Consider the following 19761-nt stretch of genomic DNA (forward strand, 5'->3'; position numbering starts at 1 on the left):
TCTCCCCAGCCGGGACCCCGCTTGTGCATACTCACAAGGTATATAGTGCCCATACTTGGAAGACGTTTAAACTATCATACAAATGCAGTCTATTTTTAGTAACTGGACTTGAGTCTCATATCCTTGGATAATTACTTAAAAAAATCTCCCTTCACAAATGATAAAAAAATTCAAATGAAGTGAGAATTCAATTTATACTAGGTCTTTCAGATGAGGTTTAAATAACATCACAGTCCCACTATTAGCATGGGTCAATAACCTGGACTTGAAACATACGATGGGATAATAAATATTAAGATCAATATCTAGCTACTGTTACGGAAAAGCATGCTTTTAAGTAGGAAAAGAAAAAGAATGTTAAAGTAACATGTAAAAAATACCTGAACCAGGTTTGTACATGCAGAGGTATGTATGTCTGAAGGACAGACCATGAACTGGGAAGGGGGCTCACACTCTGGGGGGACAGGCAGGATCGGGAATAGAGAGTAAGAGAGACTGTCACTTTGGCTGAATTTCTCAAAACACAAGAATGTGTTTAAGTATAATGGGTAATTTTTTAAAAGGAAAAATAGAGGGGCACCTGGGTGGCTCAGTCGTTAAGCATCTGCCTTCGGCTCAGGTCATGATCCCAGGGTCCTGGGATCGAGCCCCGCGTCGGGCTCCCTGCTCGGCAGGAGGCCTGCTTCCCCCTCTCCCACTTCCCCTGCTTGTGTTACCTCTCTCACTGTGTCTCTCTCTGTCAAATAAATAAATAAAATCTTAGGAAAAAAAAAAGGAAAGAAACAATAGATACTGTTGCATGTAAATATACTATCGTCTATGAATAAAGTAAAGCTGGTTTATAATTTTAAATTCTTCCTCCCTTTATTCTGGTCAGAAGGGGGCTCATTTTCCACTCTTCAGAGATCTGAAAAGACGGTAATATTAAATTCTGGTTCTGTGTGACCTTAAGGAGCACGTAAAGAATAAAAGACCCCAAGACAAATCTTAAAATATATTAATAATGGATGTATGATTTAGAATGTGATGTTCCCAGGAGAAATGATTCTCCTGGGTTTATCTGGCTAAGCTTCCTTTCAAGTTTGTTTGTGGATGATGGTGATACCACTAGGAATGAACTTGAGGCTGTGTTTAAATAACTGCAACCAACTAGCTCCTCTGACATCTTTGTATTCACTATTGACACAGTTAATCTGCTTAATTACAGTTTTGTTGATATCTCAAATTCCCCTATTTACTTTGCATCCTGAAAAGTTCTTTGAAACCTAAACAGTCTACCTCTCAGCTCTGTTTGGAAAGGTTACAATCTTACAATTATTTAAAGGGCATACATCCAGCACTGAGTGCAATGTGGAAATAATCTAGGAATAGATAAATATACTGAGTTATTCTCAGCAACTTTTGCTCTCTTGGATCATCATTGTTCAGTTTGAGGAAGTGATTTCTTAGAATTTATAGTAAGACTGATAAATACAGAAAACAAAATATATTCCAAAGTATAATATACTGTATGTGTACCCACTATGGTGGGCACAGTACCAGCATCTGCCACACAGTATGTTCTCAATAAATATTAATTGGCTTATTGCATAGGAAAGAAGTACCAGATGACTTAAATAATGAAGAAATAAAAAATCATTTCTATTTCTTTCAGCAAATACTATCTGAACTCATATGTGTGCCAGGCATTGCCCCAGGTACTGGAGAGTTAGAGGCAAGGTGAGATTTCTTTTTTGTCCTTAAGAGTTCACAGATTAAAGAATGAAAATAAAGCATAAGCACTTTCTGTTGGGGCAAAACATCAAGGGTTGCTTATTATTTCCAACGCTCAAATTCATGTCAAACTTGTTGTACTATTATATCTAATCTAAAAGCATCCATTTCTGCCTTTGACCACCCGGTAACATTTTGATTATTTTAACAGCATGTTCAACATCAGTACTGATCTCAACAAATATTTCCTGGTACCAATATGTGCTAGGCATGAAGGACAATACAACACCAGGTCCATATTCTAAGAGCTGACTCGTTAGGGAAATGAAATAAATACATTCATTCAACGACAAGCCTTACATGACATTTTAATGGGACAAGAGAAAAGATCAAGGGCCAAATTATTCAGACAGATCAAATTAGTCTGGGGATCTGGAGTAGCAGGTGATCTTTTCTAGCTGGCTGGTCCAATAAGGTGTTAGAGAGGAGATGGGGTTGGCTGAATGTTAGAAGACATTCTAGGCCAGTGAGAGAAATGACACGCTACTCGTCATCAGCAAGTCCAAAGACAAGCCGGTCTGTATGAACTATGCAGAGGCCCTGAGCATAAAATAGAAAACTAGAGAGAGAAGCACCTTCACGATCATAATGGGCTGCCTTCAGGCCTGTTTATTAACATATTCCAAAAAAATCACTGCTCAGTTACATCCACATATGCCTTGACATGAAGGTGACTGCCTGGAAAGGGATACAAGTCCCAAGTAGAGGGCAGTATATAATGCCTTGACATTTGTCATTTTAAAAGAGTTCATATGAAGGGCAATAGCATTAGCATAATACTGGTTCTGGACTTTGGATTTTTAACCAAATGTTCAAAATGAGTCGTTTCTCTTGTCTCTGTGTGTGCTTCCCTCACTCTCTTGGCCCATTGCTCTTTTCTCTTCCTTTATTTTTCTCTCTCCACCCTTTTCTGTGTAAGTTAAAAAAAAAAAAAACAATGCCACAAGCCTGTATGTTTAAATTCAGCCCACGTGACATTTCCTTCGAGTTTAATTGCTTCCATACAATTTATATCCGCTAGTCACGCTAGACCCCAGAGTATTAAACATGCTCTTTTACAAAGAAGCTCTTGTCCTATAATAACCCCCATAATCAAAAGTGCAGGAATTATGGGTAAGGCCCAGCCAGATGATGGGCGAAACAAACAGGTTTTTAATTCGGGCAGGAAGCGAATCGAAGCCAGCCACTCCACCATCAGGCTTGAGAGCAGAAACACTGGGGCACTAGCTCAAACAGAGGTCTGGGTATCTCTGCACGTCCAGCCAAGTCTAAATGAAATCAGATAGTTTATCTTAGGGTCACCACACATGCCACTTAAAGACACCAGGTTACATTCTCTCTGCTTTCAAGTCAGCCCATCCAAAAAAGATCTGTTGGTGGTCTCCAAGGGCCGCTCTTCAAAACATCTTTAAAATGAACAAATTGGGCGCCTGGGTGGCTCAGATGGTTAAGCGTCTGCCTTCGGCTCAGGTCATGATCCCAGGGTCCTGGGATCGAGTCCCACATCGGGCTCTTGGCTCAGCGGGGAGCCTGCTTCTCCCTCTGACCCTCTCCCCTCTCATGCTGTTTCTCTCTCGCTCGCTCTCTAAAAAATAAATAAAATCTTTAAAAAATAAAATAAAAAATAAAATAAAATGAACAAATCATTCTTCATTTTTATTCTGAGTAGACTAAAATTACCTCTTCTATCCTCCTATAAACTATTCAGGCAGTATTTCTGGCCATGTTCTATAGGAAAGAACATCTACAAACATCTCAATGTGTCTTATAAACCCTTATCTTTCTGGACATTTGTTCAACCTATCCCATTAGCTTTCCCTCCGCTAAACAAACCGCCTCCCCAAAAGTTCACCTTTGAAATTTACACCTGTACAGAGGTGTAACGTGACTCCTTAGATCTCCCTTATTCGGGTAGCCCACTTTGTTCAAGAACTGTGCCTATTTTTCTTACAAAATCCCTTTAAGCAACATTTTTGGTCCTCCTTATATTCAGAAAAATGCCTCTCTAGAAGGATCAGGAGTTTCAAAAAAAAAAAACAAAAAAAACACCAATTTTTTTTTTTTGTAAAGATTTTATTTATTTGACAGAGAGAGACGCAGCGAGACAGGGAACACAAGCAGGGGGAGTGGGAGAGGGAGAAGCAGGCTACCCATGGAGCAGGGAGCCCGATGCGGGGCTCGATCCCAGGACCCTGGGATCACGACCTGAGCCGAAGGCAGACGCTTAACGACTGAGCCACCCAGGCGCCCCAAAAAACACCAATTTTTAATTCCATGCAATCTCTCCTCATGTTCAAAATCCATTCAGGGCAAGAGCAAACAATCTGAACTACTTATCAGATCCACACACTCACATCTTAAAGGATTTATTCAATGTTTCTACAGCTTACCTCTCTGCTTATGTTTCCTCATTGATTTTCATAAACCAATGATTCTGTCTATGAATAAAGGTTAGAACCAATACACTTTGGATCAGATATGTTATTCTAGTCTTAGAAACTGACAGATGAAAACGTTTTGCTTACTTCCAATGAGCTACTTTCAACCTATTGTAATAAAAAACCAATTTCTATGGTATCACTAAAACACAATGCCATTTGAGTTTTATTTCTCTTTTGCATGCTATACATGTGTATTATTTATTGTAGTAGTCTAGATCTGTACACATTCAAACCCATAATCTCTTTATGCATCAAGTCACTAGGCAAATCAAAGAAAAATCAGACTTTTAAAACATCCATTTAGAAGCTCATACTTACATTTTGGGAAGGAAACCTTATATTTTAATGGTATGAGACATTATTTATTATGCAATGTCCTTTTATCTTATTCCACAATATAACTTTTTTGTTCTACACTTGGCAGACTTTACTCTCACTGTACAAAACAGACATTGTTTTAAAAACCCATTTGTAATAAGTGTCAGTAAGTGTGATCTTTCACTTCAGCTGAAGCAACCCTGTGGCATCAGTTTACACCTCCATGCTCACTTGGAAATGTATAATACTCTTTTTCAACAGCTCTGGAAACTAGACTCCGAAGAGATACATACCAGTCAACCAGGATGTTGACCAGGGCTCAGAAGGACCTTCAGAGAACTCTTCAACTTTGTTTCTAATGCTTTGCTTTAAGGGGAGTATAGACAATGACTTTAATTAGCCGCACCATGGGCCCTCTGATCCACACACGGGATGAGCCGGACATTCCAATGCATGTGCAACTGGGAAATTTGCGTCCTGTAATGGTTTTCAACTAATTAACTAGGGCTGGCCAACTATTAGGTTAAATGAAAAGCACTGTGGCAAAACCTGACTCACTTTACCATGGCTAATAATTTAAAAAGGCTGTGCTGGTCCATCCTCTGCACTGCTCACCTGACAAAGTTTCAGGCAAAAGTTTCAACAATTCTGGATCTAACCTTTAAAATCATTTCTTTCATGTTGACACTCCAAGTTGTCCATAATTATTGACCCTACAATCTAATCTGCTCCTACTGTTAAATATCTGTTAATAATCACTGACTGCTCAATAGTTATTAAAATGTAAGCAACAGACAAATACAGAGAACAATGGATCCACTGTCTACTGTATGGGTTTACAGCCCTCAGACCTTTGCTGAGAACTCGGCTTTCCAAAGCCCAAAGCATAGCCCTTGCTATCCTAACACAGAAATGCAACATCAATAAATTCGAATTTAATTTTTTTAGACCACAGATAACTAAACTTTAAAAGCCTAAGTAAAGAAGCAATTATATTTGTAAAATACACTTGGGTAGAGCTTTACCTTTAAGTAACTCATCCTTTCTCTCTTCCTGCCTTTCCTTCCTTCAAGTTTTTCTACAACATATATTTATGGTTGGATTTTATGTTAAAATGCACAAAAAGACAAATACATGTTGGATGGTATAATTACTTAAGAGGAATTCGTATTTGCCAAAAGTTCTATATGCATAGGCTAGTATTTCACACAGTACGTAAAACAAAGACCCATGAAAGTGGAAACAGTTGCACTAGAAAATGTGTCTTCAGAAAACATAAGTACTTTTATAAACAGCACCAAAGTTCGTTGCTTCTTTTATGATTCTCAATCCCAGCTACTAACTTTACATGTTTATACAAATCCCACACCAGTAATAAGGCTACCAGGTACTCCCAAATTAGCAGAAGGCAGCAGAATGGCCTTTTTTTTTTTTTTTTTGTCAGAGAAAGAGAGAACACAAGCAGGGGGAGCGGCAGAGGGAGAGGGAGAAGCAGGCTCTCCGCCGAGCAAGGAGCCCGATGTGGGGGGTCAATCCCAGGACCCCGGGATCATGACCTGAGCCAAAGGCAGCCATCCAACTGACTGAGCCACCCAGGTGCCCCCAGAATGGTCTTTTGACTGCAAAATGTATCCAAACCCAAACTCCAACTCAAACCAGTTTGATACAATCAAACATGTTTTATTTACCTTACATTGTGAAAGGGTAAACTGGCCTCCGCATTTACCTGCATTAATTTCGGAATCCCCTTTGCCAGGTACCAGAATCAGTTCCGGAAAATGGAGAAACAAAAGATAGGAGAGATAAACGTTTATCTGTAACAACAGTTCCATAATATTCTGAACCATAAATTTTTAACTGACACTCACCAACCATAATCTGCTATTTTGATGGCCACCGTTAAGTAGGACACGTCCCAGCAATAACAGTCCTGTGTGCCACAAACTGTGGCAAAGGTTTTACCACAGTCAGGACTGGAGACTGTAATTTCCCTCACGGCAAGGGATTATCATACCAATTAGAGTAATATTTTTACCCAAGTCTTTTAACTTATCTCAGTCAGTTATAAAACACTGATTTCAAACCTTGTCTTAACAGGATGTTTGAATAAGCAAATGTGTGGTCTTTCCATACAGCACTGGATCTGCACCGTGAGAGAACCATGCTCCTTAGCAGGGATGTGGTAGAGTATACGGGAATTTGGGGGATGCCCCTCATCTAACTGCATGCTTCTTTTCTTCATTTTTTCCCTCTTCAAAAACTAGATTGTAGAATTAGTACCCCAGGCCCCAGCTTTTGCTCTACCCTGGGGAAAGAAAGCGGCCTCAGTGGAAAAATCCATTCACTGAAAATCTGTCAGTTCTCATCTTCCTAGAGCTCTAAGAAACATGACACAAAATTTAACCGTTCCTCTTTCTTACAGATAATTTCCTCCCTGGATTTCTTGTACTATTTTCTGCCTTTCCTCCAACCTCTCTGGCTGTCTATCCTTTACAGTCTGGACTTTTCTCACTCGATCTGTAACCTCTCTCTCCGGGATCTCATCCACACCTGGATTAGAATAATTATATGTAATAATTACAAATTACAAATAATTACAAATATTACAAATAATATATCCGTAATTCTAATTAGAGAAAGGTCTGCAAATATACATTTATCTCCCTTGGATATCTTAAATTCACCTCAAACTCAACATGTTAAAAATTTTCTCCACCTCTTCTAAACTTACTTCCCACTTGTCACAATTACAGGCACCTCTGTTCGTGCCAGGGACAGCCAGCAACTTGCAAATCTTCCTTCTCACCTCTTTTCCTCACTCCCCATATTTAATCCATTGCCAAAGCCTGTCAAATTACTTCCTTAATATCCCTTAAATGGTTTCACTTCTTCCCTTTGCTAAAACCACCCAAGCAATTTCCCAGCCATTAAATCACTCTTATGAGTTCCTTCATTCCAGAGTGGGAGATTATTCAAGTCACTGCTCCTGAATTCTGAAACTGCAGCTAGAATGTCTACCCCCATTTCATCCCAGTATGGCCCGCAGCAGAAAGTCTTTGAAAACCTGATCAGTTTTGGAGCACCAAAGACATCAACGTCCTGAACCACAAAGCTAAATCCCAGGCTCTGAACCACAGTTACACCAACAAAGCTTTTCATCCTGAGACCTCTCCATCAGGCATCACATCTAGTTCTCCATAATTTAATCCATAGCTATACTCAGTCCTGAGGTTATGTGAGGGTCAGCAAGGAACAAAGACCACCTACACTGTGCTTCCCACAATACCAAAACAACCAACTGATGCCATTATAAATGAAGTCATGTAATGCATAATAAAATGCCTGGAAAATATACAAGCAATTGTGAATAGTGGTTACATCAAGGAGTAAAACTAGTGGGTGGAGTACTTTTACTTCTCATTTTATATCCTTCAGTTCTGCTTCATTTTTTATTTAAAAAAAAAAAACAACTTTTAGGGGTGCCTGGGTGGCTCAGTCAGGTGAGCATCCAACTCTTGGTTTCGGCTCAGGTCATAATGTCAGGGTCCTGGGCTGGAGCCGCATGTCAGCGGGAAGTCTGCTTGTCCCTCTGCTCCTCCCCCTGTTCCTACTCTCTCTCTCAAATAGATAAAAATTTTTTTTAAAGCCAGTTTTTAAAAATAAACCTAAAAGTAAAATCAAGTCAGTAAGAGTTATGTCTGAGCCTGGGTGGCTCAGTCGTTAAGCGTCTGCCTTCAGCTCAGGTCATGATCCCAGGGTCCTGGGATCCAGCCCTGCATGGGGCTCCCTGCTCAGTGGGGAGCCTGCTTCTCTCCCTCTCCCACTCCCCCTGCTTGTGTTCCCTCTCTCCCTGTGTCTCTGTCAAATAAATAAGTAAAAATCTTTAAAAAAAAAAAGAGAAAAGGTTATGTCTGTTCATTTTAATTACATTTATCATTTGTTTGCATTTTCTACTTTCTGATGGGTTATCAATGGCATCCTCAACCTCTGAACCCTAGGCCACGAACTGTTTTCCATGAACAAACTGAGAGAAAGACAAATATTCAGTATCACAGTATTTGCAGAAAAGCCACCCCAAAGGAATATGTATTTTTACTAAATTATCCAGCATGTGTATTTTTCTCCACTCACCATGTTTTGCACTGAGTCTGTAGCTGACAGTGCTTGCAGGTAGATTAGTCACAAGAAAGAACAGGATTTAGGATTATCCACAGTGTTCAGAATTGAAGGGTGCGAAAGCATATTTTTAAAACAATGAGCACAGTGGCCAAAAAGACATAAAATATATTATGTACTAGAAAATAGATGATAATCATTCTTTGTGCCACAGAATTTGTTTTCATATTAGGACTCAATATCCAACATCTTAGACTAATTATTTTTGTGAAGTTAATGAGAGGTATAATAAACTGATACATAAAAGGCAGTTGTAAGGATGGATGGAAAAATAAAATGATACTTAGGTAAATGGATGGTGGATGAGAAGAAAGAAGAAAAGAGAAGAGAAAAAAGAACAGAAAAAAAAGAGTTAAGAGAAACATATCGGCGTCTCTCAAACTATCTGTGGAAAGGGATCAGGGTTTTTCTATTTTCAATCTGTCAAGATCAGTATGTGGTCCTATTGTAGATGCCTTGTACATAGCTTGGGCCACACATGACTCATCACACAAATTTGGCACACCCAAATTACCGTGTTCCATTAGACAATCCCACTGATCACATGCTTAGATGTCGAAGCCGTATCATTTTGTATACAAGTCTCTAAACATTCTTGACTTCTGTATCTAGTCTGTAACGGGTGAGTTACATACATCTGCACACTAGTGTCAGTTCAGAGACCCCACTTTGAGTCGCACTGAGATACTTGATCAGCCACTTCACGCTGGGATACCATTCATTCTAATCGGTAGGGCATCCATCTAACTGGCCAGTGTGCATTTGCCAGACCATGCACCACCCTTGTATAAGAAGGGTAGGTATAATGATTAATAGTTAGGATAGTAGATGATAGATAAATTAGATAACAAGCAAGCTAAATAGGTAATTAATTAGATAGGGGCCATACTGCTGCTCTTTGTGTAGAGTATCTCTGGATAAAGTGTTAACAATGGTTCTCTATAACCAGGGATCCAGGGAAGATCAGAAGAACTTATTTTTCCATCTTCATTCCATTTTCATTCCTCCAGTAGTGTTTGGGCATATATTATTTTTATAATTAAAAAGAGAAAATCGGGGCACCTGGGTGGCTCAGTCGTTAAGCGTCTGCCTTTGCTCAGGTCATGGTCCCAGGGTCCTGGGATCAAGTCCCACATCGGGCTCCCTGCAGTGGGAAGCCTGCTTCTCCCTCTCCCACTCCCCCTGCTTGTGTTCCCTCTCTCGCTGTGTCTCTGTCAAGTAAATAAATAAAATCTTTTAAAAAGAGAAAATCAGAAACAATCCAAATGTCCCATCAATAAGGGATCAGTTAAAAAAAATTATGCTACATCCATACGATAGAATACTACAGTCATTAAAGAAATAAAACAGATACATACATACGGAAAAATAACCATCAAGAAATACTAAGTGAAAAAAGTTGCAGCTGAGTTATGTATAGTACACTACCATTTGCACTGTACTGAAAACAGTCTAAGTGGGTATATGCATACACATGCTTACACTCACATAGAGTTTCTTTGGAAAGACAAAAGAAACTGGTGCTCTAGGGAGGGGACCAGAGGATTAGGGTAGGGTGAAACTTCTCACAGTATGTGCTTTGGTACTATTTGAATATTTTTTATCATTTATGTGTATTTACTACCTAGTCAAAAACTTTTTTTTTTTTAATTTAAAGAAGTTATCTGAAAACATTAACACGTGACTGAGCATTGCGACTTCGTGTACAAAGGCTCTCGATAGGCTTCCCTAACAGTTCAGGAAGGATGTGCTTGAGAGGGAGGTCCTGAGCTGCTCAGCCAGGCACCCTCAGGGAACAGGACCTAGGCGGGCTTCGATGGAATAACTGCTTCTGGAATCTCCATTTTGCCTCTGCCCAGTTGATCAGTCTCAGAGAAAACTGAGAAACTATCCAGAACCACAAGAAAGTATTCTGGAATCAGCCAGACCCGCAAGCTATTCATTTATAAGCAGAAATGGCAGATTCAGTGGGGGTGGGCCTGACTCAAGCGTAGCCTCATATCCTACTGACTTGGAAAGCAAAGACCACCCACTACTGTGGAACAGCATATGCTAAATTGAATATATGACAGATGGATAGATCTATGGAGGGACAGATGGGCGAATGAATTGTTATGAAAGGTTCTATTATTTCAGATTCTTAAATCAGTATAAAATCCTTAGTTCCTTAAAGAACTAGGAATATCTCAACATAGGAGGCAATGGTGGGGTCTTGTGCTACATTTGGATAAAGCCAGGACTGGTGTATCTCAAAATTAGGGAATGAGAAAATTGACACTGACTAGCAAAAAGGTCAGTATGCCCATCCTAGCTGAGGTTCCAGAGCCTCAATGGGATGCACAGGTCATCCACCAAACATCACTTACTTTCAACCCAAGTCAGGCCAAATGTTTCTGGGCCTCAAAAACACACCCTGAGCACTTCCGCCCCTGAACTTCTCTTCCTACCCCTCTTTCCTAGAAGGCCTCTTTGCTCACCACATTCCTCCCATTTTTCAAGGCTCCGTGTATGTCCAACCACCTTTACAGAGACTTCTCTGAAGAACCACTCCCCCTCTGTCCACCTTCTCCACCGCATCACAGTATGCGGAGCTAGGATTCTAAACTTGTAGTCCAAGGGGCACAGACATGATGCGATTATATTCCCAAGCATGGGAGAGTCCCATGAGGCATTCTAGTGCACAAGCTTGCAATGCAGATGGCCACCAGAAAGTATTAGAGGAGTCCTTCCTTATCAAGCATGCACCTATTTGCCAGGCACTGTGCTCAACTTATACAATGATGAGCAAGACAAATATCAATCTTGCCCTCATGGAGGTGATGATATAGTGAAAAAGACAAATAACTAAATAGAAATATGGCACTAGTGTGGGGGGCCTGTGAGTCAGGGAAAACCTCCTGCAGGGGTGGCATCAAAGCTGATGCCTGAAAGCAGCATAGGAGTTAACCAGGCAAGAAGCAGGAAAATAATGTTCCAGGCACAGGTAACAGATTGTGCCAAGTTCCTGGGGCCAGCGGGAAGACAGCCAACGAGAGAACTAAGAGACGTTCAGCACGGCTGCAAGTTTCAGACCTGTAACCATAACAGAAACGATTGCCTTATTATGACACCCCTCCCAAGAGCTTCCAACACACAGCGAGCAGCTGCTCTAGGCTCTACGGCCACAGAAGGCCCAGAGGCTAGCCTGATTTCGTCTGTGTTCTCCTCGTCTCCCCAGCTAGACCATCAGCTGCCTGAGGTTGGGGAAACCTGCCACACATTTCTCCCCTCACAGCATACTGCACAGGGCTAGCACACAAGAGAAGCTGGTGATTTTTCATTGTTGATGCTGAAACAGCTAACGATCCTTCTGGTGGCATAAAGGAAAGGTCTCGGGAGATCGCACACACATCCCTGCCACCGCCATCTCAACTGGGACCAGTAACAGTAATAAATAAACTGTCAGCAGTGCTTACTGTGCCAGCTATGTCTCCCTTTCTTATTTATCATCTGCTGTGCCTGGATGGAACATTAGAAGTCCAGGAAGGAGGGCATGCAAATAAAGAATACGCTGAAGGAAACTCGTGTGACCTAAGGATCTGCCATAATCCTACCTCTTATCCTGAGGCAACTTTAATGGAGAATTCTGGGTTAAGAATTTAGCAATTACTGTGTCAGTTCATTCCTAAAAAAAAAATAACCCCAAACAAGAAAAACACAAGCAGTTCCCAAAGAGCATCCATTTAGTAAGATAAGCTCCAGGCTTCAGTTACTGAGCTATGGCTGAGAGATTTCCCCACACCCTATCACACCTACCCAAATCTACGACTCCACCTTTTTTTTGTTTGTTTTTAAGATTTTATTTTTAAGTAATCTCTACACCCCATGTGGGGCTCGGACTCACAACTGAGATCAAGAGTCGCAAGCTCCATCGACTGAGCCAGCCAGGCGCTGCTACGACTTCATCTCTACATGCTTCTTTGCTTTCTTTCTCCTGAAGTTTTTATAACTCTCCCACCCTCCAATTTAAAAAGAAATATATGGGGCGCCTGGGTGGCTCATATGGTTGAGTGGCTGCCTTCAGCTCAGGTCGCAATCCCAGGGTCCTGGGATCGAGCCCCGCATGGGGCTCCCTGCTCGGCGGGAAGTCTGCTTCTCCCTCTCCCCCTACTGGTCCCCCTGCTTGTGCTCTCTCGCTCTGTCAAATAAATAAAATCTAAAAAAAAAAGAAGAAAAGAAAAGAAACATATGTTTATTGAAGGACATCTGGAAATACAGAAAGGCAGAAAGTAAACAAGAAAAATCATCCAGAATTCCAGAAATGACCATCGAAAACATTTCGGTATCTATCCTTCTAGCACATACACACACACACCTTTAAAAGTAAAATCAGGATTATGCTATTATCACTAGGTATTGTAATTGTTGGTTTTCTTCTGTTATATCCCACTTGTTTGATATTTAGGACTTTTTATTTCCAAACATTAATAATTAACTATTAAATCAAGAGATAAAAATGAAAATATACTACGTATCCACAAAGCACACTGAAAAAAAAAAACTTTAACTTGATTCAGATATAAAAATCTCAACTATAGGCGCCTGGGTGGCTCAGTCGTTAAGTGTCTGCCTTCAGCTCAGGTCATGGTCCCAGGGTCCTGGGATCGAGCCCCGCATCGGGCTCCCTGCTCAGCGGGAAGCCTGCTTCTCCCTCTCCCACTCCCCCTGCTTGTGTTCCTGCTCTCGCTGTGTCTCTCTCTGTCAAGTAAGTAAGTAAAATCTTCTTAAAAAAAAAAAAATCTCAACTATAAAAAGGCACAGAAAAGGTTTCCCAAAGTATGGTCTATAAAACATTCCTGAGTGGATGGCAACAGACGATAGTTGGAATAAAAATGTTCAAATCACATGTGTTTGTGAAATACTGGCTTAAACAAAAATAAACCAGTTTTTCTGATAAGTGACTTTGGAGTCCTTAATGTATATTGTGAAATTCCAAGAGAGGGATAGAGCATGCAACATATCCCAAACTTCCTGGTCCAGAAACCCCCATGTTCACAAAGCATCTGAATGGACTGGGGTTCCAAAGAATACAGTTTGGAAAACCCTGCTCTCCTGATATTTCAGTGCACTAAAACATGCACAGTCACCCTCAGACCAGTGAAAGGGCCACCCTCTCAGAATCTGCCCTTCATTAATAAGCTAATTACTTCAGTCCTGCCCTTCAAACCACCTTTCTAAAAGAAAACCATCCCCTGGACTGGTTGATTTTTTTTTTTTTTAAGATTTTATTTATTCATTTGAGAGAAAGACAGAGAGCATGAGCAGAGGGAACGGCAGAGGGAGAAGCAGACTCCCCGCTGCGCAGAGCCCAATGTGATACTCCATCCCAGGACCCTGGAATCATGACCTGAGCTGAAGGCAGACGCTTAACCAACTGAGCCACCCAGGCACCCCTACGATTGGTTGATTTCTTTTACTTCCATCACCCTCTCCTGTGATTAGATACATAAATAAAGAAGGAAGGAAAAGAAGGAAGAGAAAAGAGAATGATATATAAGGCTGTAATTCCTACAAGTCCTAACTGGTCAACAAACAAAAACCAGGACTCAATACTGCCTCAAACCTCTACAGCAATTTATTTCTCATCAATCTCTGCAACGATAAAGGCAATGAGAAGCAACCTGCCTCTTTTCTTCCCTTGCAACTACTTTACTAACATTATTTAATTAACCCTCTTAACAAGCCCTCGTCAGTGTACCTGATCCTGACATCCATTAGGTCATCTGCCTTCCCTGTCACATCTGTGTTCCCTATAAAATGATACACATTTATTAAAGGTGGAAACCTTGACATGAATAAAATATAAATAGGCACTGTGGATATACTATCCACTTCTGGTTTGTTTTTCTCATCACCTCTCTCTCTCCAGCACCCAGAGCTCCAAATTTGACCACCCAGACGGAGCTCAGAAGCAAACTCCAATGCTCCATCCACCACTCCAGAGTTATCTGGTCACCAAGGAGACCTAATTACAGGGCCTAATTATGGGCACGTAATTGGCATGAGGCATCATGGTGCAGGGGCAGGAGTACAGGTTTTAGAATCACATAATTCTAATCCCATCCCTGCCACTCACCTGATACGTGACCCTGGGCCACTTACTCAACTTCACTGAGCCTCAGTTTCCTCAAGAACAAAATGAGATAATAGTATGTACCTATTCACAGGGTCACTGTGAGGGTTAAAAAAAAAAAAAAGAATATATGTGAAAGTACCTAGGGTTATTAAAAAAAAAAAGAAGTTTCACACACACGTGTTGGGAGTGTACTCCACAGGTAATACTGGGGTTGTCTCTCTGGAAAGCACTGACTCAGCTCTCTGCCTTGTCTGGCACAGAGCAGGTCATCAACAGATGTCACTTACTCCCCTCCTCTTCTCTCTCCACTTCTTTTTTTTTTTTTAAAGAGACTGTTTTCTTTTCTTTTTTTTTTTTTTTTTTAAGATTTTTGTTTATTTATCTGAGAGAGAATGAGAGACAGCACGAGAGGGAAGAGGGTCAGAGGAAGAAGCAGGCTCCCTGCAGAGCAGGGAGCCCGATGCGGGACTCGATCCCGGGACTCGATCCCGGGACTCCAGGATCATGACCTGAGCCGAAGGCAGTCGCCTAACCAACTGAGCCAACCAGGCGCCCTCTCTCCACTTCTTGATCCCTCCCCCCTTACACACCAAATGGGCCCAACTAGTAGCTATGAGCCAGATTCCAAAACACCGAAAAGTAGACCCTCTTCAGAAGAGATGCCGTATCCTCTGCCCAAGAAGCTTAAGTCACGGGGCACCCACAATGGGCATTCCTATTTAAGTTTTTTAACAGGAAAATTGACTCAGTCTTTATTTTAAATTTAAAAAGCTGACGTACAATTCCAGATTCAGGTTGTCATTCAGAGCCATAACTATAACCAAGAGTCACAAACAACTTTCATTCTACTGTCAAGGTTTCTGCATCTGATTTTGGCCAGGTAGAAAGGGTATGTGTGTGGACAAAGAGGCAACTGGAGGCAAGAATGAACTTGTACTGAAATTCTGCTATGTGCCAGACACTTCAAATATGTTATCTCATCTAGTCTTTCAAATATCATGAAATAGGTATTACTCTTACTAACAGGTGTTTTACAGACAAGGAAACCAAGGCAGCTGACAATATTTAAGGACAAAAGGTCCTTCATGAAAACAACTACATTATATTGCCACCCAAAGGTAAATTTAAAAAAAAAAAAAAAAAAAGTCAGTTCTTTTTTAAGAAAATAAATATTTTCAAATTAAAAAGTATTTGAACATTTTACCTCCCATAAACACTTCTTAAGTTACTCAAGCATGGGCGCCTGGGTGGCTCCGTCGGTTAAGTGACTGCTTTAGGCTCAGGTCATGATCCCGGGGTCCTGAGACTGAGCCCCGCACTGGGCTCCCTGCACAGCAGGGAGTCTGCTTCTCCCTCTCCTCCAGCCTCCAACTCCCCCCCTTGTTCTCTCTCTCCCTCCCTCTCCGTCCCTCTCTCTCTCTCTCAAATAAATAAATAAATCTTAAAAAAAAAAGTTACCCAAGCATGTACTCCAGCAAAATGAGGGCATAAATCAAAAGAGGAAGACATGAGAAAAGGAAATGGAAATGATGCTACTTCCGGCCATGGAGAGAAGTAAAGAGAAGTGCCAGGATGACAGCTCTGTTGGACGCCTAGAGAACAATCAGAATCCAGAATGGCATAGAAAGATAAAGGAATCTGGGCATAAAAGCTTAGGGAAACAAGACTTGATAGAACTGATGGAATTTAGAGCCTAAAAAATTCTGAGAGGCAAATAATATATAAACAAGTAAGAAGGCAATTAGAAATACTTGAAAAAATGTTTCAGAAAGTCAAGGTCCAATTATGAAGGTTCCATCCCTGCCACTCACGTATCAGGTGAGTGGCAGGGATGGGATTAGAAGTATGTGATTCTAAAACCTGTACTCCTGCCCCTGCACCATGATGCCACAAATTTAAACAACTGGTTAAGAGTTTGAGGGGTGCCTGGGTGGTTCAGTCAGCTCAGGTCACGATCTCAGGGTTGTGGGATGGAGCCGCATCCAACTCTGTGCTCAGTGCTTGAGATTCTCTCTCCCTCTGCTCCACCCCCCCCCCCACTTGCACTCTCGCTCTCTATCGCTAAAATAAAAAATAAAATCTTTAAAACGAACAGAAAAAGAGTTTGATGGAAAGAAAGAATCCATTCAACTTTGGTGCTGGATATATCCTCCTTTGATTGCCCAGGAGTCCTGACATGAGACTGAATGTAGCAAGTCTAAACTTTAACCTTAATATAAAAGGCAATGAATTATATTTATAGAAATGTAATAATGTAAATGTTGTCTCTAGATTTTCAACTTTAATAATAATTTATGAATAAGAAGGTCAAGTTAAGAGCAAAGCACAAAACTTTTATTGGTTATGGGTTCAGGGCCTGGACCGTTAAGGTGTATGGACAGAATGAATTGTAGAACAGGTAGCCCCCAAACCTCCTTGACTTGCAAAAGGGGGAATCAAGAAATAAGTTGACAAAGAATAACAAAGGTGATCTAACAGACAAACTAAAAATAATATAAATATTAAATTTGGGGGAGAAAAAAACAGTTTAAGGAGCTACATTCTCATTTTCAATCAGAAGTTAAGAGTCGATAAATCAAAAAATTGTGGTAAAAGCATACTAGGGTTAAGGAAGTAACAATCTAAGAATTAAATACAGAAACAGTTAAAATAAAACCTAAAAGGCTCCCTCTGTGAGCCTTGAGGAGGTGAAGGAAACCATTGTTTTTCAACAAAAGTCCTTCTGTACTATTGGACTTGTTACTGAGTGCAAAGATCACTTTGACAAAAATAATTTTCTATGACACTTTTCAGAAAAGGGAAAACACCAAAATTATTACTAAAAACTGGGAGTGGCAAGCAAATGTTATCGCTGAAATTATATTTAATAGTGGGGATAACAGGCTCCCGGGTGGTTCAGTCGGTTAGGCGTCTGCCTTCAGCTCAGGTCATGATCCCAGGGTCGGGGGATCGAGTCCTGCATCGGACTCCCTACTCAGCGGGTAGTCTGATTCTCCGTCTCCCCCTGCCCCTCTGCCTGCTGTGCTCTCTTGCTCTCTCTGTCAAAAAATAAATAAAATCTTCAAAAAAAAAAAAAAAGGAATGGGAATAAAGTATTTTTTCTTATAGAATGCTACTCATATAAAATTTTCTGTAAGAATATAAAGTCCTACTGAAGCCAACTGTTTTCTTCTTTATAATTCTGTTTTCTGGTTTATGTGTAATAAATATGTATCCCATTTATACCCAGAATTTCTTTTTTAATTTTTAATGTGATCAGTGGTCAAAATCAGTGTGCCAGGTGGCTAAGAGCCCAACACCTACTTGCCCCCAGCCTGATTTATGAGCTTTAAAGAGCAGCAGGAACAGGGCAGTAATTTTCAGGGGCCGTGTGTTTTCACATCAACCCTCTCCACTTGTGTATGCTACCCTAAAGAAACACTGCAATGAAAGGTGTGACCGCTCAGAAAAGGTCCCCTTTAAGAGGTAGCAGAAAGTCATTACATCATATACATAGGAACAATCTTACCTAAGAAAATCACAAAAAGCTTTTTAAAGCTTCTTAATGGCCCAGCTTTGTTTCCCATAAAACTCATTGTTCAGCTGGGGAAGTGACAGGGGGATAAAGGTAGGAGTGAGGAAAATGGAAAAGTGCTCTGTAAGTAGTTGTCAACAGACGAGAGGTCCAGTCCAGGGTCTACCATTAAATAACCACATGACTTTCACAAAGTCACACGGTCACCCTTCCCTGGCCTTGGGTTTTCTAGCCAAAAAAAAAAAACAAAACAAAAAAATCAAACCTGACCCTGATCCAATCTGAAATCCTTTTAATTTCTCATTTATAAAAGCCTTGAGACAGAATCAATGATAGGATGGATGCCACTGTTAGCCCCATTTCACAGATGATGGAGCAAAATAGATTTTATGACAATCAATTCAGGGTCAGTTGCCACTATTTTTCAAGCTTCTATTTAATCCATCAAAATACATTGCCTTTGGTGGCTATGCAACGAAGTATGACATACAACATTTAACTTACTCCAACTTTAAACAACGCCCCCCAAAAAGCTCAGACAACTCCTGGCAGATTGCTTGTCCTGAAAGACAATAGTCACAATGACTTAAACTTGGCCAGAAAGTTTCCAGGGGCCGCATCAAATCAGGCTAGCCTACTACCTACCCATTTTTTCAGCTGTGGTCTTCACTGACTACCCAAAGTGAAAGAAGATGTACTCTGCTTTGGGCTGCAGGGTGGTTGTAGTTGGGGGGATGGACAAATGAATCTGAGCAACTTTCTCTAAACCCAAAGCTAACTTCCATTTTTGCCCTAGTTTCAATCATTCCATCATTATGCACTTGTGCATAGAAGGGAATTTTTTTGCTTTTGGGGGGGTCCTTTTTTTCCTAGCTTTCCTCTAATATTAGGCAAGCCTCTTATTTCATATTTTTAATAACCACAGTTATACTGATCATATATCATATACTTGTGCAAGTGTATATTCATAAGCACAGTTTAAGTCATTTGGGACCAAAAAAGATAACCCTAAATTACTGTAAATTATTGGACCATTTTTCTATTTGCATTTATTACTAAGTCCATTTCTAGAAAAGTCACAATAAATATTCAAAACCGCACTTACCTAAGTAACCTTAATACAAGATCATTTTGGAGCTTTATGTACCATAGAAACTAATGTCAGCCTTCAGAACAGTATCATCACATTTAGAAAAATGTCATGTTATTACATCACATACTTGAATTCCACCAGCCATTAGGAAGTCAAAGCATCGAGTACATGTCCACACTAACACTCAAAGCCTGGGGGAAGGCCAGTTGTGGAATGACCATCAAGTCTGTTTCAGGACAAGTGCTTCTCAGCATCACACCAACCCCAGAAACAAAATAAAGAACTCCTCCTTGCACAAGATGTCAACAGCATTGGGATGGGGAAGCAATAA

The 19761-nt window shown here is 40.6% G+C and overlaps 1 protein-coding gene and 1 long non-coding RNA gene across 2 annotated transcripts in view; both read right to left on the minus strand.

Annotated features, from left to right (window-relative positions):
* WWTR1 (WW domain containing transcription regulator 1) overlaps positions 1-19761 on the minus strand; it is a 134378-nt gene that overhangs the window by 112857 nt on the left and 1760 nt on the right. The gene's annotated exons all lie outside the window — the stretch shown is intronic.
* LOC145722952 (uncharacterized) lies at positions 2678-19755 on the minus strand. The gene is made up of 2 exons (XR_014147527.1): positions 15370-19755; positions 2678-15114 (listed from the first exon to the last, which is right to left on the minus strand). It is a non-coding gene; the product is annotated as an uncharacterized LOC145722952 (long non-coding RNA).

Source organism: Leptonychotes weddellii, chromosome 1, assembly GCF_054177405.1.
Source record: "Leptonychotes weddellii isolate Sample4059 chromosome 1, ASM5417740v2, whole genome shotgun sequence".
Lineage (NCBI taxonomy): Eukaryota > Metazoa > Chordata > Mammalia > Carnivora > Phocidae > Leptonychotes > Leptonychotes weddellii.